Source organism: Zeugodacus cucurbitae, chromosome 5, assembly GCF_028554725.1.
Source record: "Zeugodacus cucurbitae isolate PBARC_wt_2022May chromosome 5, idZeuCucr1.2, whole genome shotgun sequence".
Lineage (NCBI taxonomy): Eukaryota > Metazoa > Arthropoda > Insecta > Diptera > Tephritidae > Zeugodacus > Zeugodacus cucurbitae.
In genome coordinates, this window is record NC_071670.1 from 43,688,992 (window position 1) to 43,701,613 (window position 12,622).

The 12,622-nt window shown below is 31.2% G+C and overlaps 1 protein-coding gene across 7 annotated transcripts in view; it reads right to left on the bottom strand.

Annotated features, from left to right (window-relative positions):
- The window catches only part of LOC105218149 (integrin alpha-PS2), an 80,535-nt gene extending 72,586 nt beyond the window's left edge, over nucleotides 1–7,949 (bottom strand). For 2 of the 7 annotated variants that reach the window (XM_011193555.3, XM_011193548.3), the window contains exon 1: nucleotides 7,776–7,923. The gene's annotated coding sequence lies outside the window, so the exon portion shown is untranslated. Of the gene's footprint in view, nucleotides 1–7,532; nucleotides 7,678–7,727 lie in introns of those variants that run through there. The other 5 variants (XM_011193552.3, XM_011193550.3, XM_011193549.3 and 2 more) reach the window with 5 other exon arrangements.
- Between the last annotated feature and the right edge of the window lie 4,673 nt (nucleotides 7,950–12,622).

Here is a 12,622-nt window from a genome sequence, read left to right on the forward strand (position 1 = left end):
GGGTTAAGTAAATATTTTTTATTTTAAACTGAGTAAGAAATCTTGCTTTAATTACTTTGTAAACATGAAAAATGGAAGGGCTAATATATATTGCATGATTCTGCAATAATTTCTGAAGAAAAGTAGAGAAATATGAAGCACGTGCGTGGACTCATAAAATACAAAGTGAAACCCTTGCTTGGTTAGTTTTATGACAACGGGTGAGATGAGGGATATATAACTTAACTGGTACTAAGAAACTCTAAAGTACTGTACCAGATTGCAGCATAAAAAATACGCGCAGTCATTTGACTGTCTTCTGATTGAAAGACCCAGCAGTGGAAACATCATCTTGGGACATATAAAAGACGTACTTCTCGACATACCGAGAGTTCGCGATCCCAACATGAAATCAAACTAGATTCTTGTAGCAATTGAAATTCCATGTATACTAAGATCTATGAGGTAAAAATCAAAAGAAAGTTTGATTATAGTCGGACTTCTACTCCCTGAGCATTCGATATATGTCTCTCCGTACTGCCACCTAGGAAACTATTGGATCCCAACAAGACTGAAAACTTAAACTGATATAAAACTTGGCCTATTTGTCGAACTAAAAATGGAATTGTGAAGCTCGCATAGATGAGGAGTATACTATAAATCGTTGATTTTCGACTAAAAAGTGCGGTGATTCACAGTATAACTCAAGATCGGAGACCATGTTCCTATGATAATGAAAATAACTACTAATCACTGAGGTAGTAACTGAGAAGTAACCTTAGAACTTAGGTTTAGAAAGGAGAAGTTCTACTGATTGAATACAACAGTGAACTATTTAGAGAGGATAATGAAGGCTTACCTCATTCTAAGACGATGGGATTTACATACAATTACTACTAAGGATATAGAGGTAATGAATTTAGAAGCTGTGTGCCGATGGAATTACGGTGGAGGTCCGAGAAACTGGAAGAAAGCAAGTGAAAACTCTTTTTTTGCCAATTGGAACTTAAGTCCACAAATAATAGAAGTAGAAATGGCCGTTATATGTTAATTAAGGAAACAAGAGTTGGCTTGGGCTTGGGTCCTCAACTTTTTATAAGGTTATATATGCAAGTAGAACACAGATTTTCCAACAGGGTTGTTATAGCATCTAATGTATTTTGCATTTCAATCGCATTCAAATACGAGATCGCGTTTGCCCTTCCTTCCTTCGTGCAATCAGCAATCAGCGCGAAGGTGCGAAGGTGTTGAGGCATTTCAATTATGCATACGCTTAGGCAGTTATATAACAGTTGCCAATGTGTGTGTGTGCGTTATGCTATTTTGCATATGCGTTAATGATTCTACAATTGCACTCAAACTCTATTGCATAGCTATTAACATATATGAAGCGTGTATGTATATTTGCTTATATGCCACAAAGTCAGTGGAAATGTAAATGTATATATATGTACATATATATGTATGTGTGTGAGCGTGTAAACAAGCAGTGCGTTTGCAGTGATCGCTTTATTTACCAGCATGCGCTTCTGGCTCAAATACATGTATATGTGTATGTGTGCGTGTGTTTGTTTGCCTGTTTGCCGAGTGTCACGCGTAGGTGTTGGGATTTGTTTATTTGGCTTAAAAAAAGGCGGAATACGACCTTCAATTGAGTGTTGTGAATGAAAATAAATTCTCGTAACGAAGCTGTTGCTGTTACAAGTGCATATGTGTGTGTGTGAGTGTGTGTGTTTGTTCTTACATAAACGTTAAAGAGTTGTTGCACCAGTAGTGTAGTTGCAATTGTCAATATATTCATTTATTTATTTACACGCGCTATTTGTAGTTGTTTGCCCACATGTGTCATGCACTTGACAACGCCAGAAGGTGTAAATTAATAATTACACTCGGGGAAGGTGATCTACTACATGGAAATTGTATATTGAGAAATGAAAATAAAAGTGAAGTATTTATATAGAAAATACTTAAATAAATAAATAATTTTTAAATTAAAATACAATTTTTGAAGCACTTTTTAACTGAAAATTAAACATTTTATTTTAGATTTTTTTATAAAAAAAAAATGAATTAAAAATATTTTTGAAAAATTTTCGATGTACATGTTTTTTATTCCTTCTCTTCTTGACAAAAAAAAAAAAAAAAAAAAATAAAAAAATATTGTAAAATTTTTTTGAAAAAAAAAATATTTAAAATTTAAAAAAAAAAATATTTAAAATTTTTTTGAAAAATATTAAAATTTATTTTTGAAAAAAAAAATATTTAAAATTTTTTGAAAAATATTAAAATTTTTTTTTAAATATATAAAAGTAAAAAAAATAATATTAAATTTTTTTTAAATACTTCTTAATAATATTTGTATTAAAATAAATATTTAGGTCTCTTTTCTGATTGATTTTCGTATAAAAATATATCTAAAATTAAAAATATTTTTGAAACATTTTTCTGTAATGAATTACTATTTTTTCTTTTTGGTTTCCATGAAAAAGATAATAAAAAAAATTTAAAAAAAATCTATATAATTTTTTTTGTCATACAATTTTTGAAAAAAATATTATTTTAAAAATATTTTTTTTTTTCATTTATAAAAACACATCTGAATAATATTTATATTAAAAAAAAATTTAGTTCTCTTTTCTGATTGATTTCCATATAAAAATAAAACTAAAATTAGAAATATTTTTGAAACGCTTTTCTGTAATGAATTACTATTTTTTTCTGGTTTCCATGAAAAAAAATAACAAAATTTAAAAAAATCTAAATAAAATTTTAATTTTAATAATTTTATAAAAATTTTTGATTAAATTATTATTTTTAAAATAATTTTTTTTCTTTAGAAAAATAATTCTGAATAATATTTATATTAAAATAAAAATTTTAGATCTCTTTTCTGATTGATTTTCGTATAAAAAATATAAAATATTTTTGAAACATTTTTCTTCAATAAATTACTTTTTTTTTGTTGTTCATGAAAAAAACAATTTAATAAAAAGTAATAGGAAAAAATTAAAAAAAAAATTAATATATTTTTGATAATTTTTTTTTTATAAAATTAATTTTCTATTATTCCACAATTCCTAATAACTTTTACTTTCTTCACACACACTTCTCTAAATTATTATGATTTTCGCAACATTAGTTATGTCCTAGAAAAGTGTACATATGACCCATTTGCCAGCTGTTGGCTGCACTGAATCAAAAAAAAAATTATAAAAAAATTCAAAAACAATTTATTTTCGCAATTGAAATTTCCACATTATGAGAATTGCACCATTTTTATTGCGTGTGTGCACTTTCACCACAACAAACACTACACGAGTGGCCATAATAACCACAAACACATCAACATATATACACCAACAAAAACCCGCGCCGATCGACCGATCGATTGCCACATGAAATATACGGAAATTTTTTTCCATTGGTAATTTAAGTTTAATTATTCAATTCAGCGAAGAACTAATCATAAAAAAAGAAAACAACTAAATTGAACAATTTAGAAATAATAAAAAATAGATTCTTTACACATATCAATATGTGTGTGTTTGTTTGTTAGTGCGCGGAGATCTGCAAGAAGCCGCACAATAAAGTACGAACGTGCTGAACAAGAAAATACATATATACATACATACAGTTCTGTGTATGTTTGTATGTTCATAAGTGTAGATGGCAAGGTATTCTCTGAGCAGCGTATTTGCAGGCCAGCTAACTAACTGGCAGGCACACCATATGGCCAACAAAAGCGCCTACTTTTTAAGCACTACACATACACACGAAGCACTTCATTAATTTATACACAAACAATAATAAAGTCAAAAACTATATATGAAATAAATTAATATGCTGGGCATGAAGGCGGCAAATGAAATCGCCCGCGCGATCGCACACACACATTTCTAAAAATAATTTTATATACATATATATTTATGTCTATAATAAATAAATGAAATCATAAGAATTTTTAAGCATATATAACAAGTAGTATGTATGTATGTTTGTTTGTTTGTTTGTATCTGCATAGACATGCGATTTATTGCAGGCAAACTTAGCTTTACACTCACACATACTGCCTTATTATCAATTTTTATTGCATGTATGGATCGCACGCGATCTGCGCAAAACCGTTATATTCAATTCAATGCGAATTTCGATGACATAAAAATATAAGAAATTTGAATTTATTATTTTTTTATCAAAATTGGGTATGTTATGTATGCATATCTCAAAAACTGCTCGACCGATTTCAATTAAATTCGGTACATAACACTTTCTTGACACCCTGATGATAGGGATTAAAAATGGTTCACAACCACGCCTACTTTCCATACAACTCAATTTCAAATTCTATATGATTCCTTCACTTTATACTATGAATATACATAAGGAACCGATGAAGATAGCGGAATAGAACACAAATACTGCATATCATCTGTGGCTTATGGAAAATTTTTTCTTAAAATCTAACTATAATTTTCAATTCCCCGGATACCGAACATGAAGAACTTAGTGCTTAAGGGTAATTTTTCACCGAAAATTTCGGTAAATCTCTCAGATGTCTTAAGGGGTTATAAACAGTTAGGAGGTCGAAAAAAGGGCATTTTTCAAGAATTTTTTCTGAGCAAACTATTTGGTTTATTGATTTGAAACTTGGCAGGTATGTATATTATGACAACCGATTCGATTATTTACTATATAATATAGTTAAGAAGCTTGTGTAAAAATTTCAGACCGATCGGTTCAGCGGTTTATGAGAAATCTTGCTCACCGTCGTTGAACTTTACGTGTAGTCGGCGCGCCTACACTAATGTGTCTATAACCTCGAAAATATTCGTCGGATCGTCTTCAAATTTTGTGTGTGTATACTCAGATATATATATATTAAGAAAGCGCAAAAAAATCGATTTTCTTGAAAATTCTAACTGTATATAACCCCTTAATTTAATTCAGCGGGAATTTTTTTCTTCTAATAGTGTGTCTCTGTTCCAAAAATTATTGAAATCGGGTCATAGCTTCCGCTAGCAACCATTTACCTAATTACAGGTTTTCCAAATATACGGTGGGCTTTATTCCTCATATATCGGTTAATATATGAGATATCTTAGCAAAATAAGAGAACGTAAAGTAGATATATGTATTGTAGCTTGGTGGGGAAAATGTGTGAAATCAATTCAGGAATTACCTCAGCCCTCGTATACCATATCTGATGATTTTCGTTTTTCTATTGGACTTTATACCGTATATATGGGTCATACTGTGTGTTACCTTAATAAAACTATATCAATAAATTTTATTAAGAAAATTTCGGTTGCACCCGAACTTAGCTTTTCCTTACTTGTTTTTATTGGTTTAGATAATGGTCACTGAAATTTTGCAATTTTATTAATATCTATTAAAAATAAATTTTCAAAGAGTTTTTTTTTAAGTAATGAAGAAATATTTTTTTTTTTATAAATTAATTAACATATTTCAGAATGTATGCTGTGTTATTAGAGAGAAATCTCTTTTAGTATGACATTTTTTATATACATATATTATTTATACATTTTTATTTTTTGAGTTAGGAAGAATTATTATTACTTAAGAAAAACATTTTTTTATAATTAAAATATTATAAATTTGAATAATTTATTTTAACTTTATTTTTTTTTAACTTCAACATATTCACCACACTTCTGCATATAATTATTTTCCCCATAATTTTTATTACCTCTCTTTTATATATATTATTCTGAGTAACGATCCAAATATTTGCCAACAGAAAAAATTATCGTATTAAGCGAGTTACTGGGAATAGGCGGAAGGCTTGTGGTTAGTAACTCTCATTAAAGTAACTTCAATTCGTAAAACGATCGGAATTTTCTTAAGTCTTGATTTGCAGAAATCTTTCATCGAAACCATTAAAAATAAGTCAGCTGATAAGAATTCTGAATCTTCGTAGTTCCTTATGTTTCATATGAAGTTACAAACATTATCAGTTGGTGTTTGCAAGCAAAAAAAAAACAGTGAATTCTTTTGAAATTTCTTTAAATTTCTAAAAATATATTATGGCGAATGTCATAAGTGATAAGCACATTAATCAATTTAGCTCATACACAATTATGGATCAAATACATAGGTATGTTCTTTTCAAGGGGTACCTAGTTAGCTTTTTGATTTATCTATGCTATTTATGTATGAAAAAATGTTGGTATATTTTTAGTAACACTTTCGAAGTTACGATTTAATTTTTGGCATATTCAAAGCAATTAAATTTAATGATTAAAAAATAATAATTTAATAAAATTTTTCAAAATAGAAATATTGAAAAAGTAGTTTTTCACTTCCAACACATGTCTACTTAAAAATCATTCTCAAATGCATTTTCAATATTTTCATTTTTCAAACATAATCCACTTTCCGTTTACAATTCAAAATTTGTGCCAATTTCTTGCCATTTTCCTATAAAAATATACGCGTAGGATATATTGTACTCAACTAAATGAGTCAAAAATGATTATATAAACGCTTTACTTGCCAAAATATTCATTGAAAAATACACAAAAACAAAAAAAATTAAAAAAAAAATAGAAATCGGTGATTTCACACACAAACAGACATGTGCATATGTCTAAGTCAAAGCAAAGGAAGCACGCAGCACGATTTCAAAAACAAAAAATTTTTTGGTCGTTTTCGAAGTGAATCTCTTTTTGCTTAACACAAAACAAAAATAAAAATTTTAAACAACCCGCTAAAAATAGACACTTTCGTACGTAGGCAAATGTGAATTAGTCAGCGATGCGCTAGCTAGGCAGCAGGCGAAAAACAGATAGCAGCCGATCGTACAGATAGAGCTAAAGCTACTATATACTATATGCATGTATATATGAAAACATATATATGTATGTGTGTGTGTGTGTAGATATGTAGCCAGCGATCTCAAACGATAGATATTACAATATACGCGTAGGTTTGTCTGTTTGCTAGCCGAACAGCGCCGATCTAACGCTGACACCTAAAAGGCGAGATGAGGTCAGACGTGCTCGATTGGCTGAATTATTTGCACTTTTTCGTGAATTTTTTTTTGGAAAAATAAATTAAAGAATAAATTTTAAATAAATATTTTGTTGTTTTTGTTTAATAGAAATTTTTGCACTTAATTTTTTTTTTGTGAAAATTACGATATTTTTTCATTATGCTCATGGCTATTTTAAAAGTTGTGATTTTTGTGAAGATTTTTTTGTTTTTTTTTCAATTTTTTTTTTATATATTTTTATTGTATATTTATGAAGGACCTCATATGAGAATTTCAATATTTTTTTGTTTTTTTCTTATATATTTTTAGTATATATATACGTATATATATAAACACCTCTTATATGTAAAAATAATTTTTTTTTTTATTTTTTCATTATTTCATTTCAACACATTTATTTTTGGCTAAAGCACTGCATTTAACGGTGTTTTCATACACATTATTTACACATCTGTGCCGCAGTCATACACTTATATAGTATGTATATAAATACATATCTACAACTGTGCAGTATATAACACATTAAAAGGGAAAAAATTACGATTTAAAAATAAATTTCCGAATCGACACTGCACGAAATGCTCCAGCGCACAGCACGGAGATATTTTTGAATATTTTCGAAAATGTACGCGTTCCAAGCAGAAATTCTAGCATTGGCGTGCGCCAATGATATTTTTTTAATTTTTATATAAAAAAAAAAATTCAAAATATTTTTGGTTTCACATAAGTTAAGTACCATTTTCTTAGTTAAAATTAATAATATTTTTTTTTTAATTTTTCACACCACAATTTGTGTCTAAAATTTAAATTTCAGTTGAAATGTTAACAACAAACTAAATTGTGCGCGCTTTCGTACGTTTCTTCGTATTCAGCTTTACTGAATCGACCGACCACCATGAGGCTTCAACACCAACTAAAACATTCTCCGTGCACAAACTTGGAAGCAACAGCATTCATTGGCCGTTTGCCGTTTACGTCGACGTTGACGTTGACGTAGTCGCTGACTTGCCACGCACACGAATTGGCAGCGTCTTTCGCGCCCATTGTTGTTTGTCTTGTTGCCGCTGCTGCGTCCGCTGCCAGCAGTTGCTCACTTAGTCCCTTAGTAAAGCATGTGCTGACTGCCGCTAGCCGCTAGTGTTTGGTGGTTGCTGACTTCTTGGCTTTAGCGTTGGTGGCAAACATCGCATATTGTTGTTGTTATTGTACTTTATTGATGACAATTGACGGTGATTGTTGCTGTTGTTGTTAGAGGCGTAATGTGTGTAGTAAATATCGGTAGCGCTGCAAAGAGATCGCGCTGGGGACACCTACAAATTCTATAACAGTTGATCTGTCCCGTAAGAGAATGAAAATTGATCTGATAATTGTAAAAAAATTAGCAGAATCCTTATGGACATATATCCGATCTATTTAGTTCCGATCATTACCATTAAGATTTAATATCCCCTAAACATATGGATTAGTTCTCCATACCTTCCCTTCATCTCAGCGACATTTCTTCTGATAGCTTGATACACTTGTAGGAGACGCCAGTGAGATACTAGAACTACTCATTTTTAAACAATAATTCTCATTTACTTTTTTGGTTTCTGCTATATGGCCACCCAAACTTCTTTGAATATAGAGTTCGGACTATATATCCAATAATAAAGTTAAAGAATAACCTGAAAGACCTCAAACATATCTTCGATTTATGAATTCACAAGATCTACAGAATTAGTCAGAAAACCAATCAGAACTTTTAAAGCGCAGACTTTAGGAGGACCTCACTAGCGTATCTTGATTAACTGTAATTGGATAGGTAGTTTTTGTAAATTTTTTTTGCTGTCATTATTTGGGCAATAACCAAAGAAAGAAAAAAGAGAGCTTAGATCTAGCCACAATAACCTCTAAAAATAAATAAACTTTAAATAAGTCAGATCAATAATGGACACCCAAGAACCCTAATTACATATAAGGCAATGACAAAATATATCTAGACAAAATTCCACTAATCTGATTTTCTTCAGAGCGGAAACATTATGGAGACTAAGACACCAGCAATCTCCAGAGTAAGGTTAAAACACCGCGGTAAGCACACCTTCGCCGAAACCAGCCGACATTAGCCGACATTGTAATTGAGTCCAATCGCTTTATCGAATCATCAGAGTCTTAGCGTTGCGTTAGGAGTATTTGGGTACCACAAAGCACAGTCGAAGCTGTCTAAGTGAGACGCTCTACAGTTGTGTAGATATTCCAACTTTGGCTGATACACATATCACGTATTCCATTTCAGATCGAAGGACATGAGAAATTAATTACCATAGAACCACTATCTTGATACAAAAATGAAATTAAATTTGAGAAATAAACATCCTAAACTTTTGTATTCATAAACATGACCAAAAATGAAATAAAAAACCGACTGTGGTAGTTAAACTGCATAAGAACTGATTAAAAAAAATATAAACATTATATCAAAATATTTTACTAATAACCGCATTGCATATAAAACCTCAACTGCGACCGACTGGAAGTTTCCCTATATGAGTGTATTGAATGACTCAGTTCTTTCGCGTGGGATTACGTGAACACAAATTTGCAGTACAATGGATATTACCTTCTATAATTCATTTATGACAAAACATACTTTTTTGAATAAAATAACCATTTACAATGAAATTCAGACATAGAGGTCCATTGACTAATTTCTTTCACTGAACTCTCATCATTACTTCCAACAGTAGTTTACCTTCGTCATTTCCCACTTCCGTTAAAATTTAATTGTAATGTTCAAAAATATCGATGGCGTGTTTAAGAGTTTCGCAAAGCTGCAGTATATTCCCGTTATTTTTTAAGTGATTTCCGCTCACTGGAACATTTGAAATCAAAAATTCCAACGGAATTAGAAATAGTACATGTTTGGCTCTGGCATGAACTGGTATTATTAATTTCGCACCAAATAGGGTCGCAAAATGGCGAACCTTTGACTTTTTTTTAAGTAAAGAAGATCTTCACCGATTTGATTTATCCTAGTTCATACCATTGCTATATATGTATAGAATAACGTATTACAATTTGGAACCAATTGGATTAATAGGTTTTGAGTAACCTGATCCGCCAGTTGTAAAAACACTGTTTCGAGATAAAAGTTTTGAGGCGCTCTTGCCGTCTCCTGACGCTTCCACCATAAATCGGCTAAATTTTCACTTAAAATTTTAAAGTAACATTCTTGAATAGTTATAGGTTCGAATTAAATTAAAAAAAATCCATTTTTTCAAACCGAGAATGGACAGTCCCCTTAAGTGTTCTAGAACTCGCTTTTAACTTCGACAAGATATGACTTACTAAGGTTCGAATTAAATTTAAAAAAATCCATTTTTTCAAACCGAGAATGGACAGTCCCCTTAAGTGTTCTAGAACTCGCTTTTAACTTCGACAAGATATGACTTACTAAGGGCATAAATGCTCTCTAAACCTACTCAGATACACCCCACACTAGAGGAAGCTTGACGACCGCAAGTAATAGGAAATACCCAGCGCAGCAAGAAAAGAACAAGAAAACACTCACCGATTCCCAGTCCTGTAATAATGAAACGTGAGTGCTTTTCCACACAATTTCATCAGCATTGCATTCCAGTCCAGTCGTCCATATAATTCTGAAGAATCCAATAGCGTGATGCCATCAAAAATTAGGTCAATAAATCTTAGTAAATCGGAAACCTAAACTAGATTTGATATAAAGTATCCTAACCCTATCTGAACATGACAATTAACCTAGAGAAAAATGAAGGAACTCATAAGTATCAAAGTTGTAGAGAACTTTCCACAAATATTTTTTCAAGAATGCTACCTAATTGGCCCACCTTTACCAGATACATATAAATGCAAGTCCGTTCCGGTCACGTAGACTCGCGTGTCGTGGGATCGACTTACTTCCGAAATACATGCAGCAGAGAAGGAAAAATTGAATTAAGGAGGCATATTCCTAATCTTATCTAGAAAAGCAAAGTAATAAGAACGTGTTTGTAAGGTTTTTTTTGACATTATCGAGTCTAGAGACTAAGAACCAGCAATATACTTCTAACTTAATCTAATCTACGCTAAGCTTTGGTAAACTAATAATAAGAAGGTTGTTGTTTTTGTTCCAGTTCTTGACTGATTCTAAAGCCATGGACATTACGATTACAAGTGTCTGCGGCAAATTTAAATATAATAGACGAATATATAATATTTTAATCTTTAGAGGTTAAACCCGAATTTATTTTGCAATTTTTTCAGTTTTCGAATTTTGCCAAAATAAAAAATCTCTCTCTCTCTCTCTCTCTATCGACAATACTATTTACGAAATCAGATCATCATCCTACACATACATTTGATATAAATATGTGTCTGAACTTAATTCTGTGCAGATGTTGCAAGACCATATGGGCACAATTACACTCCGTTGTGGCAAGAAGCAATAAAACGCGAATGCGAAACGCAACAATACACTTATGGGCATCTATATATATATATATACATATGTATGTCAGTATATTCTGCAATTGCCTATAACTGCTACAAGTCGAAAAATCCGCAACTCACCTTCGGATCAAACAAACGCTTCCAAAGACCACAGACATGATGATGATGCTGAGCTGAGAGCTCATTTAATATATGCACATACAACAAATAATTACTTTGAAACAAGCATGTTTGTATGTATGTAAGTAGCTTACGACCCACTGCAATCTGCAAGACACCACACAGCTCATTGCATTTATTCATCCATTCATTCATTATAAATTGATCAGCTTTGTGATCAGCGAGACGATGGCGATTTAAGTGGCTGAGCAAATGAGCGCTGAGCAAAAACAGCAATAAAAAAACAAAAAACAAGAACAATGCTCGTTTATATGAGTGATCTTGTTGGCGATTAGTGCGCTGAGCAAAATTAAGACGTTGATGTTGTAGTATAGTTGAGATCAAAGATATAACTTGAATATTGACAGAGTGTTCGCTCTGATCAGAAGACTACATTAGTTGTGTGCTCTGCCGCTGATCATTGTAGCTTTTTTTGAAATTAGAGCAAAGACTCATACATGCTTAGAAACGGCAAGTAATTATTAGATATATATATGTATAAAGATATATATACAAATATGAATATATACAAATATGAATGGCAAAAATATATATTCTAGTTATAGTTGACGTGTAGGAGTGCTCACGAAGTCCGCCTACAATTTTCAGAGCGCAAAGATCGATCAAAAATTTTGATGAACAAATACAGAGAGACATACATATATACTTGTACTTGTGTCTATATATGTACGTATATATATATAACTTGTCTATTAAGAATTTTACTTTCATTTAGTCGCTCATAAAGATGCTTTTCATATAGTATTTTAGTAAATCAAGGCGAGCTGTAAAAAAATAGGCGCTTGTAAACACACATACACCTACATACATACATATATACATACATACACATATGCATGCCTACAAAGTAAACAAACGTCGTTGTCTCTTTAACGCTTTTGACTCTTGTGTTTCGCCAGATTTACCGCCAAATGTATTTGAGAACAACACATTGTGAAGGCAGACAAACAATGATGCCGTCATTAGTCAGGCATTTGCTCGGTGTTGTCTTTTCGCAATTAA